The sequence below is a fragment of the Carassius gibelio genome, chromosome B2, assembly GCF_023724105.1.
Source record: "Carassius gibelio isolate Cgi1373 ecotype wild population from Czech Republic chromosome B2, carGib1.2-hapl.c, whole genome shotgun sequence".
NCBI lineage: Eukaryota > Metazoa > Chordata > Actinopteri > Cypriniformes > Cyprinidae > Carassius > Carassius gibelio.
This window is the reverse complement of record NC_068397.1, coordinates 23,847,622-23,868,194: the sequence shown is the minus strand read 5'-3', so window position 1 is coordinate 23,868,194 and position 20,573 is coordinate 23,847,622. Positions and strand designations below refer to the sequence as shown.

Here is a 20,573-nt window from a genome sequence, read left to right as displayed (position 1 = left end):
CTACAGAGGATGTGGAAATGACCTGGGCAATGGTCTTCAAGCAGCCCACCTGCTAGGTCATGCATAATGCGTTATCTTAGCTATCATGGTCATGCATTTACAGTTCTCAGGAAGGTGTTATTTGATACATGCAACAATGTGATAAACCCATGGTTGAGAAGTAACAGGATTCTTAGAATGACGTAATGTAATTTAAAAAGGTTACTGTATTCCATTACAGATTGAAAGAAGATTCAAGCAGGTTACCTGTACATTTCATGAAAATGGGAATCACTATAGGAAAGAAATGAAGTGTTCTCAGCAGTGTAGGATCTTGCCAAATGCAACATGCACTTTCCCATCAATAAACAAAGATTTACACATTCTCTTTTCTGCCTGCAACACTCTTTTTGTTTGAGTTTAATGTATAACTTCAGGTATGCCCATCATATGTCATTTTTCAAGAAAAGTATATACATACTGGCTCTGTGGTGCTCTGTTTGTTTGAGCTCCAGCACTACTGTTTACATGCACAATTATACTCTGATTATGCTTAATAGTGTACCCAACAAAGTGTCATGTACACGTCTTGTTGATGGTTTCAAAATCTTATGTAAACTGTTGTCTGGATTATAATGAGCAGGTTTGTGATAGTTATCAGTGTTTTGTTGTGCATGTAAACACATTTATTGAAACGTAGGTGAATTGTGTTAATTTTATATTGTATATTATTTTATATTGAATTTGGGTGCTTACATATTTAAAGAGTGATTTATATTTCAAATAATTACTGGAATTTTTTTTAAAGACTATATACAAATAAATAGCAAATAAAACATTGAATTAAAATTTTAGGAATACTTTTTAAAAGAACTACTGAAATGTTAGATTATTGTAAAACATTATCTCATTGTTTTAAGTCATTTTCATAGGGTTTTAATAATTATTATATGAGATTTAATCCTGTTCAAAAGTTTACAATCAGTGAGTTTTAAATTTTTTTTTTTTTATTATTATTATTATTTATTTATTTTTCTATTTGAATATATTTTTTACATTTTATTATAATAGCAAAGCTGTATTTTTGGAAGCTGTTACTTCAGTCTTTAGTGTCACATGATCTTCCAGAAATCATTCTAATATGCTGATTTCATGCTAAACATAATACATATTATCAGCATAAAATGTTATATAAGGCTGAAAAATTAGCACTGCTTATTTATTTATTTATTTATTTAATTTTTATTTTTTTGTAGAAATCACAAATCATTCAAATCATTTTATTTTAAGGAGTTCATAATAATAGAAAGTTGTGATCAGTTTAATGCATCCTTGCTAAATATATCATTCACATAAATACTTATTGACCCACCAAACTTTTGAACAGTAGTACAAAAAAAAAAAACAACCTTCATGTGTAAACTTTTAAATCTGAACCAAAAGTCATTTTGTGTTTTTTGTGTTCAAGTTTTTGTTACATTTGACAAGCCTGTGACGCTTTTACAGAGCTCACTTGTCAGCATTATGCTGCATTTGACACCTCTTGAGTATACAGTGCACAGAAAAATAGGAAACTCTTACAATGAGGCGACAAGAGGTTAGAAACACAGCTATCAAGCTGCCACAAAACCTGCATTTTTATCAGTCTATCGTACTATCAGGGGAGTCATCAGCACTCCAGTGTCGCTGACCGTACCCTGTGACCTAGTTTGCACAGTGCTCGTCATTGGTTAATTCAGGTAGAGCAGACGACACACAAACCCCCAGCGCTCCACACACCAGGGGCCTAGAAGTGCCAAACTCTGTTGCAAAGCCCCTTGGGAAATTTAGTAGTGAATTGACAGACCTGTTCGGCGGAGAGTGCTGCCATTGTGAGGTGACATGAGACGTCTGTAGTACACTTATTATACCTAGCTCTTTATTTGCCCTAGTTTTTTGCCTCTGGTCTTCATACTTTTCCCTCTCTGCTGTCTCCACCGCACTTATCTTTCCATATCATGGAAGGCATTCTCGCCATGCATGGTGCTACTATCTTCCTATGCCATCATTTTACAGTTGTCATGGAAACATAAAAAATTCTTTGCGCAAAGGTTTCAGGGTCATGATGGAAACTAGATCTTTATTTCCCTTCCTGTCTCTTCAGTGTGAAATTTTGAATGATTTTTAAACATATTGATTTGCCCTAACTTATGAGCCTAATGAATGTTTTTTTTTTTTTTGCCTGTCCACATATTTCCTTGCAAATGCCCATCTGGTTCACAAAACAAATTATAGATGAATAGCTCGATTACATATCAAGGTCATTTACATAAAAATTAAGCCGTAAAATTCTTCTGAGCCATTATGCTTTTACCTTCAAAGAGATTTACAATGTATTCTCTTTTATGAATGAACAAAGCAGCAGTTGTTGTACTTGAACTTTACATTCTGTCCTAACTACTGCTAAAAAAGCTTCATGAAATTAAAATAAGAGATCTTTCCATCTCTGAGGCAAATTTTCAGAACCTTATTGAAATCACAAAATGAAAAGCAGCCAAATACAGCTGTTACTAATCATTATTCATCTGACAAAGAGATATCATTTTGCTTATTTTAATTTAAAAATTGTTATTTTAACAGTGTTATTATAGTACTAGATAACATTGTAGTATTAATATTTTGGATTTGCTTTTAATTTAGTTAAATTTTCATTTTAATTGTAGTGTTTCAGTAGCCTGGTAATACCAGACATTGCTACTTCACTTTGCTTCGTAGACAAGTACAGAAGCTAAATGAAATTGAGCGGAAGTAGGAAGTCTGACGTAGTCAGGCTCGTGTTTCAGTAATTGTGTTATGTGCTTTTGTATATTTAAAAAATATATATTTTAGTTTAGTTTTAGTTTTTGCAAATTAACTTACCTTATTTTAATTTTAGTTCTCAAAGAAGCATTTCTTATATGTTCTTAATTTTTTACATTTACGTTTTCCACCTAATATTTGTGTTTCGGTAACACTTTAGAATCGGGAACACATTTTCACTATCAACTAGGATTTTTCCCTGAACAAACTCTTCCTCATTAATAGTTAATAAAGTAGTTATTGTGTTTACTGTAGGTATGAGGTAGGATTGAGGGATCTAAAATATGATCATGCAAATGTATTTATAAAAAGGATTTATAAGTATTAATAAAAACCTTATATGCTAGTGATATGCATGGTGCAAATGCAGAAATTTCTGCATAAATGTTTTCTCTTCATTTTTTCGACCTGACCTGCATGAAGAAGGCATGTGACCTTTGGTGATCTCTGATCCGTGTTTGTTTGTTTACATGTGCATTCCTTTAACCATGATGGAGTGTACGTGTCTTGTTCAGACCCAGCAGACGCTCCAGCCCTGCTGTTTGGAGTGACAGTCACCTTTCAGCCATTCCCAAATGAACGTTCATTCGCGCAGTTAATGAGAGCGACATTGATTACTGAAAGTAAAGGTTGACAGTGACAAGCTCAGTCTATAATCAGGCCTTTTGTGCTTCACTGTGTCCAATAAGCAAGTGTGTATTCAATGATCAACCTCATTATGTTTTTACGCGTCATTAATATTTTCACCTTTTCATCAGAATCTTTTTAAATAGCATTTGATCTCCATGGTGGCTGTAATTGTGTTTTATGAAGGGAAAGAAGTATTCTGGATTCTGAAGGAGCTGTTAAGATCCTTCCAACATTAAGGTACACTCTTGTGTTTTAGTAAAATGAGGTTGACAGCTTTTAAAAATTGTTTTCCTTATTTTCCTATTAGTAAGAGGTAAAGACTTAAAGTACATTTTTAGCTCCCTTTTACATGCGGACACACACTCCGTATTAGTTGCCCTTGGAGATGCTGTGGTCAGAAAGTGGATCCGCATGCCCTCGTCTGCTGGCCAAGCAGGTAACAGGAGCCCGTGTGTCTCTGAATATTTCAGAGAGAGAAGTAGCAGCAGATAGAATTAGAAAATCAGCCATCCCATCCACTACACTCTGTATGTCAGGGCCCAGGGTTGAATTACAAGGCCCCAACACCCACAACACATGCTGGCTATTTGGCATAAACAGAACAGAGTCTTTGTGGTGATAACATGAAAAGAAAGGAATAAGTGGAATAACACAAACGCATACATTCTGTCAATAAGCCAGGTTCTGTTTACTGGTCTGATTAGCCCTTTATTATTAGCCATTAGCCTAACAATGGCTGACTGGAACAGAAGAGTTGTTTTTATTGAATTTAATGTTATTGCATTATATAATATAAAATAGAATTTAATGTTATTGCAATATTATGAAGAGGGCACAGACTGCTTTGTTCCAAAATCTAGAGAGCTGCCTACAGAGGTTCTGACACAAAATGTATTCCAAAGGGTAGTCAACTTAAGCTGTCTTTTATGAAAATTCATTTAAAATACAGTAAAAAAAATAAAATAATAATAATATGAAATATTATCACAATTTAAAATAAATACATTTAAATTAAAATACATTTCTATTTGAATATATTTTAAAATATGATTCATTCTGTGATAGCAAGTTTAAATTTTCAGCAGCCATTATTTCAGTCTTCAGTGTCACATAATCCTTCGGAAATCTTTCCAACATGCAGATTTCTTATTATAAGTGTTGAAAATAGTTGTGTTGCTCAATATTTTTATGGAAACAATGATGCAGTTTTTACAATTTTTAATCAATAGAAAGGAAAAAAAAAACATTTTATTATTTAAAAAGCAACCATTTAGTGCATCCTTGAATTAATGAATTAAAATAATAATAACAAAAACAAACAAAAAATGTATTAATTAATTAGTAGTAATAATAGTGACTTCAAAATTGTATAATGAATATAATACTGGAAAAAGTTTTAAATACATATATGAGGGTTTTGTTGAACATAAGGTTGCTACTTAAGTACAGTATGCAGTGATGGTTCACTAGAATTAGGAAAAAGAGACATGCACGTAAACTGCAATGAAAACATATTTACACACTTAATTCTTCATCAATAAAGTCATGTGACAAAAAAAAAAAAGCTACGAAAACACATTGCTCTGGTCATGATTGGCTACAATTGATTGTCCAAAATGATTGACTAATAGCTCGTCCCCGAACTGTCTGGCACATTCTCACTCATCTGCCACTGAACATGAATTTCAACAAAATGTTTGTATGCATTAATGTGTATAAAATATTTTGTTATGTTTATTAATACAAGACCCACACTGAATTCCCGAGTGGTCACTGCTTCCATTTCTAATTCACGGCAATTTGTCTGAAAAATGTTTTTGTTCTCTTGCTTTATTTGCAAATTGTTTTTGTAATTGTTAATGTGTACCACTCTCATAAATTTTTTTATGCACTTTTGAGTGCATCATGTGGGTTTTTGTAAGTTGTATCCTCATATTTAACCCAAATGTGTGTTTGTTGAGGTATTAAGGCCAGTGGAGGTGGAAATGGAATCGAGTGGATCATCTTATTGTGGGTGGTTTTAGGGTCACACACAGATCAACAGCTGCCATGGGGTCACAGTGGTCATTGGGGGAAAATAAATGATTGAGAGGCCATTAAGCTGATTAAACTCTGACCTCTTAGCCGTCCCCTGACCTCACAAACAGTCACGGAGACAGAGACCCCCACTGTCACTTTTGAGGACATTATAGGGCCTTTCACACCGCTTCAGTTCCAGAACTAAATGTACAGTACTAAAGTACTGTCACAATTTTGCACGAACTATTTCCTAGTACCATTAAAGGGTTGCATTCGCACCGACCATGTGTACTAGGACGTGACGTAAGCCGGTCGACAGCGATGTCATTTGTGCACGCTGTTCAACATTGTTAACAAAGAAGAGTAACGTTAACAACAATAGGATAGAGGACGTTGTGATCGGAGCTGTGTTTTTGTTGTGTCTCACAGGTTTCACAATAATAGACATGGAATGTCGACGTATATGTAAACCGATTGAAAGAACGGAAAGGTTTAAGAATCTCCAACCACATCTGGCTGTGCTACATTAGCTACAATGCTTCTGGTCAATCAATGTCTACTTACGTCACGGCAGTCCGGTACTAAAATCGCACCTATTTCCTGCGGTGCAAAAGCGCCCAAAAGTGGGTAGTTCAACAATTAGTTCTGGTACTATGAAAAGGTTCCTGCGGTGCGAAAGGCCCTTATGACACACAAAGACACTTCGATTAGACAGGACATGACCTCATTTGAAAGGGCATGGAGGAAATGCTGTAAACTGAAAGATCCTCTACACAGGTTGTGACTTCTAATTCATCACAGTGAATCGAATATGTTCACCAAGAAGATTTATTCAGTAACTCTTTTTCCACACTGTCTGTGGCTGTAACAAGTCTTTTAATTTAAACTTGTGTCTTTGAGTCTACTAATGGACTCCTGAAAGAGTGTTTTGGCATCATTAGCTTTCTTGCAACAAAGAAAATCTGTAATTTTGTTCCTCCATTAACTGCTAGGCATGGCATTTATCATGCTACAAGAAAAAAGACCAAAATAGTAGCTTAAATATTAGCTGTTTCAATTATGTCCTTTCATTATTTAATATAAATGTGTGGGTCATCAGTCAGTTTTACATATTAATAATTCTTCTGCCTTCTTTCTTTCCTTGTTGTGAACAAGATTGACTCACACAGTGAACTGAACGAACAGCATACCCACTCCTTTTCAGTCCGGCAATGAGTTTTTATTCATGAAAAGTAAGAATGATTCACTGAGATGGCAATTATTGTGTTCACAAATAAATTACTCCAGTCTTCACTGTCACATGATCTTTCAGAAATTATTCTATGCTGATTGGTGCTCAATGTTGAAAACACTTGTGCTGCTTAAGGTTTTTGGGAAACTGTGATTTTATTTAAAATTCCTTTATGAATTAGGGAAAAAAGCTTTTATTTGAAATTGAAATATAACAACATAAATATACCTTTGAGATGTTTATTTGTAATTGTCTCGTAAATATGATAATCCCGGCATCATTTGAAAGCTGAAAAAGGAAGAAAGCTGTACCTGAAATGAAAAATTAGAGTGAGGCTGAACTACGTATAAGGAACAGAGTAAGGAGATTTAAAGATTTTGGCAAGGAGGGGAAGGTTGCAGTGCCAAATGTATCATTTATTTTATCCCCCATCCTTCTGTCCAAGCGGTGCAACACTTCTCAACCACTTAAGGCATTGATTCTGTTCCCTTCCCAAGTTTATAGTCTGATACTGTACTCTGCACATTCAGACGTCATATTGATAAGAAGCTGCAGAATCATCACACCCGGATCGAAGCTAAGAGAGACATCAGATGGGGCATTATTGCCAAATCTCTAGATCAGTGTTTGTACGAGCAGTGTTAAAAAGAGCTTGTTTCCCGCAACTGGAAGGTGATGTCATGTTTGAGTGGTGTCTGTGGTTTGAGTTCGTTTGTCATGTTGTTTGTTTGTTTCTGTGAATGTGTTCTGAGAGGTTATTTGGAATGTCCTGTGTTTGTTGTCTGGAGTGTGTGTTTTGAAGTCTGTTTTTAGATGCATGTTTTTTATGGTGGCTTGTCTTGCTGGCTTTTTTGTGGACAAATGTGCTGATCTTTATATCTGTATGCATGGGATTTCTGGGAAATACAACCTTAGACACCCAGTATGAGATCTAATTCGATATCAGAGATTTCAAGTGAGGGCTTTCACATTTAAAACATTTTTGTGCAAAGCAGTTCTATGATATAAAAATGACTTTGAAAGAACAAGTTAGCTTTAATATAAAATAGTTCATGAACAAATCTGTGGATTTTGGAATTTTTTAAGTGATTAAATCATGAATCCTTTTTGAGGCAAATGTGTAAAATAATGAACTGAAAAATAATAAATGACCGTACACAAATAAAATGATGTGAAAATGACGTAATTTTAACCTAAAATGTATACACAAGTAGGCTACTATGGTTGTTGTTGTTTTTCTGAAGATAAATTTCATTGCAAGCAGTAGACAAGTTCATATATATATATATATATATATATATATATATATATATATATTTATTATTCTAAAACTCATTGTGGTCAAGAAGTTAAGAATTTCACTTTTAACTAACTGGTTTTGATTAATGATTCAGTGACTCACTAATATTGATTCAAAAGATTGAGTCTCTCGGATGAATCAAAAGCTGACTTTCTAAACCCATGTGCTCATAAAGAAAAAGGAACACAAGTCTGCATAAAGAGGGGGTTAAATGCCTCATTTAAACCATGGAACATTTAATGTCTAATTAGCCATCCAATTTGGAGGGGAACCAATATTGATTACATATATTTAGAAGTGATATAGTGCTATATGTACTAACAGTATATACAAAACATTGTAACCTGGAAAAAAAAACGTATGTGTGGGTTCTGAGTAAAATCAAGTCTGGGTGTAGATGGTTTTGTGCGTTTTTTTTGTGTGGTGAATGATATCAGTGCGGATCCAGCTGGTCTGTTTGCACCGAGTGCCCGAATAGAGGGGGGTGGTAGAGTTTTCCATGTGCGGCCACAGACTGATGTCAGCAGCTATTGTGTCATACACAAAGCGAAGGGTGATACAGTTGCTTCCTCCTGGATTCATCCATCTGTATGCGTGTGTGCATACGTGTGATCTGTAATTTTAATCTAAAGCTTGCGCGCTTGTTAATGTCTGCTTTATGAGTATGTGTCATCACTCTTTCTTTCATTCTCATTCTCTTGTTTCTCTTCGCTTGTGTGTTTGCCATCTGTCCGAGGGCAGTTTTGTAACTGCCAGATGAGCATCCTCTTTGACTCCCCTCTTGTCTCCTCCTTTCCACCCCTCACCTCTCTGTCCTCCAGCACTGGTGCTTGGACAATTCCGGGGCTTTGTGTGTGACACGTGTATCGCCGGGAGGTGTGCCTCTCCCACTTCTCGCTCCAAAACCCCTTTATTATACAAAGACCACTCTGACGGAGCCCCCCTCCCAGTCAGCTGGGCCATTATCTCTTTGTGGAAGGGGGTCTCTTCTATTGTACGATAGATTAACACAAGTCCCTCCCTTCTCTCCCTGTTCCCCCACCACATGCTGGTCCAGAAGTGTTAAAAAGCCCTGAAGCAGAAAATGAGGAGGCAATTTACACAGCCGGCCACAGCACTGGGTCATAGAAGAGAGCAGAGAAAGACAATGAAACATAAAGCTGGAGTAATGGGTTTGAGTTTGGAATTGCAATTTGAAGCGACACTTTATGAAATAAACCCCCATTGCACCAAAGGCTCGAGGCTAGATGCTTGATAAGTGCAGTTTTCTTCTGTGTTTACTTTTGAAACAGGAAGTTTGGGCTGTATACTATATATTGATGGGACTGGTGCCTATCTGTGACTGGCCTTTCGTTTAGAACTAGCAAGCACTACAATCCCATTCCAAGAAGCATTGCGAATGACTTGACCAAATTAAAAACAATGGCTAAATATAAATCTGTCTTTTTTTACTATTTTTAACAATATTAAATTATTTCGGTTCTCTGATTGGTGGAGATTTCTTGGCGGAATCATTGGTTCAATAGCTCTGCTGTTGAACATTATAATTTAAAAAAATAATAATGATAAGTTGAAGTAATGGGGACTGGTGGCTTCAACAAAATAAATACCCTCAATTAACAACCTTGAAAGACACAGTAAGTCTTTCTTTAAATGTCTATACATTATTGTTACAAATCCGTTCCCCTTGTGGGTAACAATGGGATCTCCGGAACCAGACTTTTGCACTCTATTGCTAGTTGAAAGTGCATGGTGTTAGGAAAGACTTTTTTTTTTTTTTTGTTATAGAGACCATTTGATTGGATAAATTGAGTGAGTTCAGGATGAGTCACCAATATTTTTGCTTATTTTTTTGTTGTTTTTATTCTGTCTTGTTAAAAGTCTATGTTTAAGGGTACACTAGCATTACTGTACCTCAGTGCTAACACACATTGTCTAAAGGCTACAAAAGTCCAGTTGAGATTTTTATGGGGTTTGTAACTCTTAATATTTTTACATGTAGCTTATTTACACAATTTGTGCTTCAGACATAAATTATATTTAAAATCATGTGGCTGTTTTATATTAGTGAATTTTTAAAGTGGACAGATTTACAATTTACAGATGATATTATGTAGACTTGCAAAATAGAGAACCCCCCACCCAAACGATTTAATTTTCATTTAAGTTCTTTTAAAATCCAACACCATGCTTTTGTATTTCTATAGCCAAAAGTTTTCACCCAGTACCGTCCTTTGTGGATATTCAGTCACAGTTTCTTTTCCAGTTGGCTGGAAGAAGATTTTTTTTTGTTGTTTTTGTTAAACTAGGTGGCTTGTATATTTAGAGGAAAGGTAAATGACCTCAAAGTACTGGTGCAGTTGATCCTACACTACTGTGTATGTTTTCATGGCAACTTGTGCTTCTTTCAGACTGAGCTTCCTCTGAGAGAGCAGGTCAGCATGTTTGAAAAGGCTGATTGAGTTTTCAACTGGAAGGTGAGAGGGGGTAGTGCAAGAGTGACTCGCTCTCTCTTTACTGCTTCAGACCTTTTCGTTTTGTGTGTGGCCTTGGAGGAAATGGTCAGGAAACTCACGTCACCCTGGAAGACTGAGTACATTCAGGGATTTGAGTGTGTTTGGGGTTTGACTGGGCTTGCAGGACAGAGGGAGATGTTTATTCAAGATCTGGAGCTTGACTGAGAAGTGTGCCTGTTAAATGTTTGACTTAAAAATGTGGGGTTAGTGTAGCACAGTGGGTAAAGATCAAGTTTAGTTAGCAAAATGTTGTCTAAGAGTTATTATGACCAGAATACTTGTCTTGGGTTTTATTTATTTCTTTTTCCAAGCAGTGCACATCCAGTTGATTGGATTAGAATTAGAGCCCGAACGATATGGATTTTTGGGGGCCGATGCCGATATTAACTCGAAAAGAGCCGATTTATAAGCCGATATTTTGATTTTGAAAATAAACTGGATATTAGACCCATTTCCTATAAACTGCTCTTACACAACATTCAATAGCAAAATATCTGCCTGTTCTACATGTGGGCTGTATAAATCATTTTCCAGAAGGGATTTATGTTTTTTAAAAAAAGCCTTAGATTACGGTCTCAATGACTAAACAATTGCACATCAAAAGTATATATTTTTTAATGATCAAAAAACAGAAAGAGAGAGAGAAATAATAAGCATGTGTATTAATAATATCACCATGTATTATTACTCATGTCATCATTAGAATTATAATAAACAGGGATCTCCTACATAGGCAAAAATTATATATATATATAATTTTATTTGTCAAGCAATAGGTATGACCTATTACCTACTTATATTTCACCATATTATTACAACATTTTCCTGTTATGTCTGTAAAGCTGCTTTGAAACAATCTGTAAAAAAGAAAAAAAAAGAAAAAGCTCGTGTTCAGCTCACATTTATTTACATGTCCCCTCTGGGTTAATCATTTCTGACGCACCTACTGTAGTTACTGTAACTACACTATATTTGCTCTCACAGACACATTCACAACGGACTCGTATATCTTCTCCTCTTCTCTTTGTGCAGGGAAGCGACGTTTTTTCCAGGCGCGTCCGCACCGCATCGAGTTAAAAACATCTCAACTTTTCAGAATGCCGCAAGTGCACCGCGGGTCATGTGACAAGAACTAACCAATCAGCTTCATCCTTTCCCGTAACAACGTTGAAAACTGAGCCAAGATGAAGGAACAGCTGTTCATAGCTGTATATGGATTGCCATTTTGAAATAAATTTAGTAGCAGAGCTACTGCGAGCGATTTTTAGTGCTGCAAATCCATTTATCTTTTGCTGAAATTTCCGCGTCTTCATGGAGAGAGCACGTCATGGTTGCTTAGCAAAGGCAGACGCCTCAGGAGCGCTTCTGCCCGAGCGCTTTGGAAAGAAGGAAAAAGTGGCGCGCCTAGCGTTTATAGTTTGACCTCTTATTAACGTTAGCGCTCTTCCACTGATAAACATGGTATTAGCTTTGTGGCTAATCTAATATAGCAATGCATTAGTGGCTGTAAGTGATGTTACAGAATATTTAGAAGTGATAATGATAGGACTGTTAGCTAGAACTACCACACCGTTTTTATATACAGTGTATGAACTAAATCATCTCACATGACGAACGACAGACTCGGCGTCAAAACAGTACATCTCCGTGCTTGGCTGATTGCTTTCTTCTATAGTGGAGTTGCAGACTCTCTGCAACTGCGGAGCTCACTCTGGTGGGCAAACTATGCAACACTCATAACATGAGTGAAGCATGAGACTCTGTTTCTCATGTTTCATTGGCCGTTATAAACACCGATGCCGATTTAAATGCAATAAGCTCATATCGGCGGCTCTAATTAGAATAGCTATTTGGTTGCTATTTGGCAGAAAAGCATCTGCTGAATTAATAAATGTGTGATAAGTCCCTACTGATATGACATATTGTGTTGGATATCAGTTTGATGTGTTTTTGAGAAAAGCAAGTTATCACAAAATAATCCCACAGTTGGTTGTGTGTTTTTTCAATTAATTTAGAGTTTTCATTATATTATATTTTAAATTAGTTTTACCTTCTTATTTTAAAATTATATTTTTAATTTAAATGTATTTAGTATTTTATTGTATTTATTTACTCCACAGTGAAATGATCTGTTGTCTGAATGAGTTCATTTCATAAATACCAGGGTTCAATGCGATATAAACAAAACATTTAATAAGTGATTAAGGAAAGATTGATTAAATTTTATTGAATTAAAATAATTAAATTTCCTTTTTATGCTGTATTGCATACTAGCAGTGTAGAACCATTTTGAAGTTTTACCCAGAAAATCAGCAAAGTAGCATAATTACCACTTGCATTCTTATCTGGATGGGTAAGCTTTCGGTTTGTTAGCCAAAAACATATTTAATATAATTTGCGCCATAATTTCTACAATGGTTCTTTGTATATTATATATATATATATATATATATATATATATATATATATATATATATATATATATATATATATATATATTACAATTTGAAAACAAATAAAATCACCAAGCAAATCTGTAAAGCAGCGTTACATTTGAATATCTCTAAGTACAGAAATGCTAAATCCTCAAAGTTGTTGCCACTCAAGCTGGAGTCAGATTATCTTTCAAAACAGATATCTGAGCACTGGAAGTAACAGGCTGGAGACTCAAAGCATGCGTGTTTATGAGTAGCTCTCGGCTGATTGGCTGAGCTGAAAGTGTAAAAGACTGTAGGGAGGAGGATACATGAGTCGGGGGTGGGGTAAGGGGCGTGGCCTCCCCTCTCTCTGTTTGCCTGGTGTCCCTGCTTGATGAGATCAGCCGATCGCCTTTCATCATGAGGCAGCTCTCACGCTGCTGCTCACACTGCCGTCTGTCCTCTCTCTCTGTCTCCTCGACCACCCTTTTTCTCTCTCTCCTTTCCCTTCTCCCTCTTTCGGGCCGCTGAGCTGGAGTTCGGAACCGGACCGCGACACAAGACGGAGTGGGACGGAGGCTGCCACGGCTGGGATTAACCTCAGGGAGGGGGTGGGGGGGTTACATCTCTGGGGAGAAGCTTCTTTTCTCCTTCCTCAGCAGGGAGACACAGAGAACAGAGAAAGAACTAGTGTGCACTTCTTCTCACAAAGAGAGGAGCACCTTTCGTCCTTTTATTCCAGCATTTTCTTCCCTGAACGGGCAACAACAGGGGAGTTCTGCCGGGGAGATCATCACAACCGGGTCGGTGTAAGCGGCATGCGTTTGTGTGTGTTTGAGCGTAATTAAGAACTTGATGTGTGTCTACTTGTGTGAGGAAACTATCCTGTGATTTTTCATTTCTTCCCCACTTGCTTTAGGCTGTTTGGGTTACCTCATGTGCACTCTTTCTTTCTAGCTCCCACTTTCTGGCATTCTCTGTTGTCTTTTATTCCTCTAATAGAGGTTTGATCCTCTAATTGAGGTTTGATCCACCCTGGCAAGGATACTAAGAAAAGGATACAGTCTTTTTGTTGGATGTTACAGCTGCCTGTGATGTTTCTAAACCTGGGATTTCCACACTTTAAATACTTTCTGAGCTCAAGGGAGCGGGTCCAAGACCCTGAATGCAGCGGTGGGGTCATAGGAACTGTGCCCGGGTCCTGCTCTGGAGGATAGTGTGCTTGTGTGGGTTGGAAAGAGAAGTATTTTCACCTGAACCCGCGGCTCTTGTTTTCTCAGCTGCTGTGCGCGATCAGATAAGGTGATTAGAGGATGGCTGGATCTTCTCCTCCCAGAGTTGTGCGTCACGGCTATCGTTTGTCTTTCTCTTTCCTCTGGTTTGGTGTTCAGAGGAAGCGTTCCCACAGCGCTGGCTGACTCTTAGTCCGGGGAGCAGATTTGAATGCTTTTCATTGTGTCCCTTATGTTTGTGTGCACGCGCGGCTTGTGGATTTGCATGTGTCTTGTTTGGGCGCATGTGGTTGTGTGTTTCCAGTGGGGGAATGTTTATGGAACAGACTGTGTGTGTTTTTGTGTTAAGGGCAGTGAGGCATCTTTTACAAAGAAGTACTGTAGTGGTGTCATGGAACATATCAGATGGCAATGCTGTTGTACTTTTTTACAAATTGTAAATGTAAATGACATTACTGAACCGTTACAATGTTATGTACTATATTACTATGGTTCATACCCCAAAAAACATGGTAATACCATGATATAATGCCCTGAAGTACAATAGAAATACCATTCTTTCTAGTTTAAGTATTATTTATATACTATTTTAAAATGCATACTATTTTGCATTAGATTTTATTTCTTATATTTTCAGTTTCATTTCAGTCTTAATAATTTTATGCGCTTTTCTTTTTAATATTTCTATTTTTAATATTTCTATTCATTTTTTTTTTCAGTTTTAGTCATTTTAGTAATCTAACTTTTTTTCAGTGGCCCAGGCAACATATTTTTTTAGTTTTTAAGTTTTAAATTTTTTGTATGTAATTGATATTTTATAATATTTCAGCTTTATTTCAAATAAAAAAAAATTTCACTTAACAAAAACATACCACATATCATAATATGTTCCGTAAAACTTTTTATTTATTTATCTATTTATATGCTTACTTCGATCATTTCTCTAGAAAGGCTTTTGTAAAAAATTAATACATATATAAATAACCAAAATAATTGTTCTGATAAAAAACAAAACAATGTGACAGTGACGTGACCCATACTCAGCATTCATGCTCTGCATTTAACCCATCCAAAGTGCACACACACACACACACACACACATGTTGTGAACACACACCCGGAGCAGTGGGCAGCCATTTACGCTGCGGCGCCCGGGGAGCAGTTGGGGGTTCTGTGCCTTGCTCAAGGGCACCTCAATCGTGGTATTGAGCCAGCGCTTAACAATGTAAACATTGTTATACCATGGCAAAACAAGCCAATACCATTTTAATAGTTATATTCCATAGTGCTTCAATGTTACCATATACAATGGTACCATGTCAAAAGAGCGTGATAATACTATGCCAATTTGATATATTCCACAGTGCTGAATGATTATAATATTCTCATACAGTGATATTTATATGGTATTACCACTGAACACAAAAGACTGTGGTTAAGTAGTAAAAGCTTATCATATTCTTTTTGTATGGTACATGCCCAAAAACCATGATGATTTCATGTGCCTTTTTGTGAGTGATCTCTTTTGTGAGTGTTGCGAGCATGTGTGGGACAGGGGCACAGGGTGTGTGTGTGTGTGTGTGTAGGATGAGGAGGGCAGTGGGACTGCTTTAATCACTGAGTGTGTTGTCTGAGAGCAGTGGGCTGGAAAGAGCTGACTGGAGCTGCTCTGTGGGGAGAGGCTCTTCTGGGAGAGCTTAGAGCTCAGCTGTTAGCCGTGTGAAGAGCTACACAACCATTTGCTTAACCATTCAATGTCCCTCCTTTGGAGGGGGCCACGGGATTAGTGCCAGAAGCATTTGTGTGTGTGTGTGTGTGTGTGTCCGTGCTGCTTAAGGGTTTGAGAGGACAGGAGGTGGGCTAGCACATCTGCCACAAGGCTGTGAGTGTGTGTTTGTTTGTGTTTGTGTGTGTGTCTGTGTGTGTGTGTATGTGTGTGTGATTACCGGTTTTGGGTTGGGGGTGGACACTTTAGTCACAGTGATAAATGGCTTTTGGGCTGTCAGAAAGCCTGGACTTCAATGGCTGTCTTATATTTCCACTCTTCCTGCACATAGCTGCATCTGATGTTCTTGCTGCGGCGCCTGAAGACGTTTGAGCTCCTAGGCACAGGGAAATTGAACGGGAAATTATATTGCGATATACTTGGAACCGATTAACAGGAAGTACAGAAAAAAAAGTCACATTTAATGAAAATCAGATTTAGCATGGTCCTGTCAGAAAGGTTTGGGATGTTTCATTGGCTTTTTGGTGACAAATAGATGATTGAAGTCGACAGTGTTTTATTAAATGGAGTTTTATTGTTGCGTTTATCATAGTTATTTTGTGGTAGTTTATCATATGCACTTGTTTTGCTAGACAGAAATAAATATAATTGGATCTTGTATGACGGATATTTGTAACAGCTTTAATGTATTTATGACACATACACTACTGTACTAAAATTTAAAGCACAATTGTTTTATTTTAATCAACTCAGCATTGGTTGATATGTTGCTTGAGCACCATATCAGCATATTAACATTTATAAAGGATCATTTGCACTGAAGATTGAGATAATGGTTGAAAATTCAGTTTTGCCATCACATGGATTAAGTACGTACAAAATTTTTCCACGTTTGACAGACAGGGTTTCTATTCCTAAGCTGTGGATATCGTTGTGAAATCCAAAATCTTGCTCCACATATGTTCTGATTGGCTATGATTGTCACATCACACATTTCAGTAAATAGGTTTACATGTTGTTGACGGTGCATTGTCTAGGTCTGTTATTCTGACTTTAGTCCGGATAAAGGGATTGTATCACACTTTAAAAGGATAAACTTCCAAAAATCATCATTTTAAAGTGCTCGTAAATGCACTTAGCATTGACAGAAAAATTACTTATCTCTGGTTAGGAAATGTTGATGTGACTCTTGTGACCAGATTCACAGTCCTGAATATACTTGTGCTGTCATTTCTTTTCTGATCTCGTTTGAGAATATTTTATATTCATGCTCTATGTGACTGGTATTTTAGGGTGCAGATGAGGCGTGGGTTAAATTAAAATGAATAAAGTGTCGTGCAGAGGGGTTTTGCTGCTATGAGTAGCCGTGCATACTTTGTAAACAGATATCTGACTTCTAATTGAAAGCAGCGATGTCGTAAGGTTTGCATTTATCCTGTCTCGGCTGTATTCGTAGTCTCCAGTTTCACTTTGATGTGACAGCCTCCAAGGGCGATCGCTGGATTCATCTGCTTGTGTGTCACTTCAGAACACATCTCGCACATCAGGACATGTCGTACGGAGAACTTTCTCTCACACGCTCGCACTTACCCAGTGTGCATGAATGTCTCATAATCTACTTAATTCCACAATGTTCTGAACAGAAAAACAGCTAGGTCTGTTTCAACAGATGCCTGTTGTGAGAGCATTTCTCTCACATCACGTGTGTGTGTGTGTCGGCGATGTGTCTCCATGGGCTAGCTCTGTTTAATTAGGTCTGTGTAGGTGGACAGAGGCAGGGGGGACATGTGGCCATACGGTTGTCTGTCCTGTGCCCTCTGATGATAGAGCACTGAACATGGGCTTTACTGATCTGCCGTCTGTGTAAGTGACAAAGAGAGGGACAGGGAGATGGATAAGGATGGAGAGGAAAAGTGCTGTTAGCGATGCAGGAAACAAAACAGGTACTCGTGTGCTGGGTTTTTGCTGCTCTAGGAATTGAATAAAAATTCTGATTGCTCATCAAATGTCTTAGGGTGTACTCACACTAGGCACGGTTGCCATGAACCGGGCCCGAGTACGATTGTCCCCCCTCCCCCCTCCCCCTCTGGCCTGCACTCACATATAGGGTTTCAGCATTCGTGCCGGAGCACGCTTACGTCATTATGGTGCGACGGTTTCGCGATAAACAGGAAGAGCGGCGCTCTCTGAACACAATGGAGTGCATCGCTCTGTTTTCTTTGTGGATAATTTTGTGTTGTTTGGTCCACAGCCTGTTGTTAAACAGATGTGTCGCCTTAGTGGCGCGAAAATTTTCACGTAATCGTGCTGCTCGTATGAGGGTGTTTGCAAGGTACCAGCTGAAGTGCGGCAAGGACTTTGCAGTTTTTAGTTTTTTATGCGTTTTGCACCTCTGCCGTAGACCAAAGCGACCCTTTCCCTGCCATGTTGGTTTTGGAGCGTCGCAAAACCGTGACGCAACGCGTCCTTTTCCGTGCTCCGGCACGGTTAGCGCTCACACTGCATTCGAACCGCGCCCGAGTCCAACTGAACCTTGCCCTGGCCCACCTCTTCCAAGCGGGCCAGGGCCGGCTAATCGAGCCGCGCCCGGGCACGATTCGGAGCACTCACACTAGTCAAACGAACCGCGCTTTGGTGGTCAAACGCACTCGGGCACGGTTCAAACTGGCTAGTGTGAGTACACCCTTGCATAAAAAAAAAAGAGCCCGGAGACTTTAAGCTTCAATAGGTTGCAAAAGCACCGTAAAAGTGATCCTTAGGTTTCAGATCCAAAAGTTTGACATTTGTTGGTAAGATATTTTAAGGATATGAGAATGAGTGAAAATTTTAATTTTTGGATGACCTAAGATGATTTATTAGCTTGAAACCAGGTCTGAGGTCTGACAGTCTAGCTAATCAACAGTCTAGACCAGCTGCCTTTTCAAACTGGTTTTAATTTGATTATCCAGCTGGGAGTGAGTTCAGAAACGAGAGACAGAAAGTGCGAGCAAATGAATGACACTAGCCGCAGAGGAAAGAGAGATGTTCCCGATGAAATAGAGAGAGCGAGGAGATGCAAAGATAAACAACAGATGGCGAATGTGTGTTCCTACTCATCAAAGCCACCGGTGGCTAGAGGTTTTCGTGTCCATCACGTCTCTGGTGACCAGGGTAACGCAGGCGAGGGGCCAGGCACCAGGCGCTCAGTTTATCACAGCCCCCCATCCTCCTGAAGGGAAACGCAAGCCCCCATGTGCCACACAGCGTGCGAGAAAGAGGCCCTGCTGAGGGTCTGACGGTTGCTGAAGCATAAACAAATTCAGAAGACGATGTACACAGTAATGGCCAGTAGACTAAACTGTGTGAACACACAGACATGTGTCACGTAGGGCAGCTCCACACATTCAGATCTGTGTCATTTAATTAGAAAATCCTCTAAAAATTTAAATTCTGTCATTATTTACTCCCCATTATGACATTAGAAAACCGTATGACTTTGTTTTTTTCTTTTGAACACAAAAGAAGGTGTTTTGAAGAACCAAATGGTATTGGGTCTCATAGATTATTTTTTTTTTCCATTATATCCTTCCATCATGGAATAAAACTACATGAAATGACCAAGTGAAATTACCAAATCCAAACATTCATCCATCCATCCACCCACACTGATTTGTGTTGGTTCTGTCAGTTTTGCTAAGTCAGATGGGTATATTCACACTTTTTTTTTGTGGTTTTATTCCAACTGTAAATGTCCTCCAGGATGCAGCACATGCCTTTCGGCCAATCAGATTGCATCGACAGACCCAACTATTGTTTAAAACAGCATTCAGGCCTTTTAAGTGGGCAGACTGGGGTCTGTGATATTATCATTCCTCTAGTCATTCAGGACAGCTACAAGCTCTTGAGTCCTGGGGAGTTCGCCAAACGCAACGCAACGGTGGAAAATTTAATCACACGGGCATGAAAACAAAGAACGCTATCTTTATGATGGGACAAGCAAAACAAATAGAGCCTTGAGTGTGGAATGGCAAATTAAGGAAGATGCTTATTATCCAAAAATGTTGCAGATTGAAGACCAGTTTCGATTTTTATTCTTTACTTCAATAACCCAAAACGGACCCAGGTATAGAAAAAAATACATTTGGCTTGACTGAAGACATCACACCACAGAGCAGCCACAAGGCACAATTACAGCAGGGTTGTTTTGACTTCTACATCGCATTTCTTTGACTTATAGCCATACCAGCTCCATCCCAGTGACAAGCTTACCAGCCGAGTGCTTTTGTTTTTCTAATAAATAAGTCAGCACAAATGGGCATTTTCCCATGTGGAGACGTACGGCCCTGGCACACCACTTTTATATGTAGTCTTGTCTCGCATGGCTAAGCAGATGGAGACAGCACATCAGCGGCCCATTAAAATGAGGTTGTTATAGTTACATTAGTCGTGTCTCATATGGTTTGAGATCATTACCCCTGAGGAGAGCGAGTGTAATTGATGTAGTGGACGTTTTTTTTTCACTTCTCAGCTTGACGTTGGCATTTTATATCAGCAGTGTTACGCCCAAGGGCACGGTACAGTCATGCCATGCGGTCACCGTCTTACGGCGTGACTCACTCTGCTGTGACACATTGGAACACACCAGCTGTCTGTCTGTCTATCTATCTTTCTATCTATATCTGCCAGTGTCTCTGTCTTTCCATCCA

General features: G+C 38.2%; 1 protein-coding gene across 6 annotated transcripts in view; it reads left to right on the top strand.

The window, feature by feature from the left end:
• Positions 1–20,573, top strand: part of LOC127951102 (SPRY domain-containing SOCS box protein 4) — a 67,869-nt gene that overhangs the window by 11,750 nt on the left and 35,546 nt on the right. The window contains exon 1 of one of the 6 annotated variants that reach the window (XM_052548764.1): positions 13,313–13,733. The exons of 3 other annotated variants lie outside the window; for them this stretch is intronic. The gene's annotated coding sequence lies outside the window, so the exon portion shown is untranslated. Of the gene's footprint in view, positions 1–13,312; positions 13,740–20,573 lie in introns of those variants that run through there. 2 more of the 6 variants (XM_052548758.1, XM_052548761.1) reach the window with 2 other exon arrangements.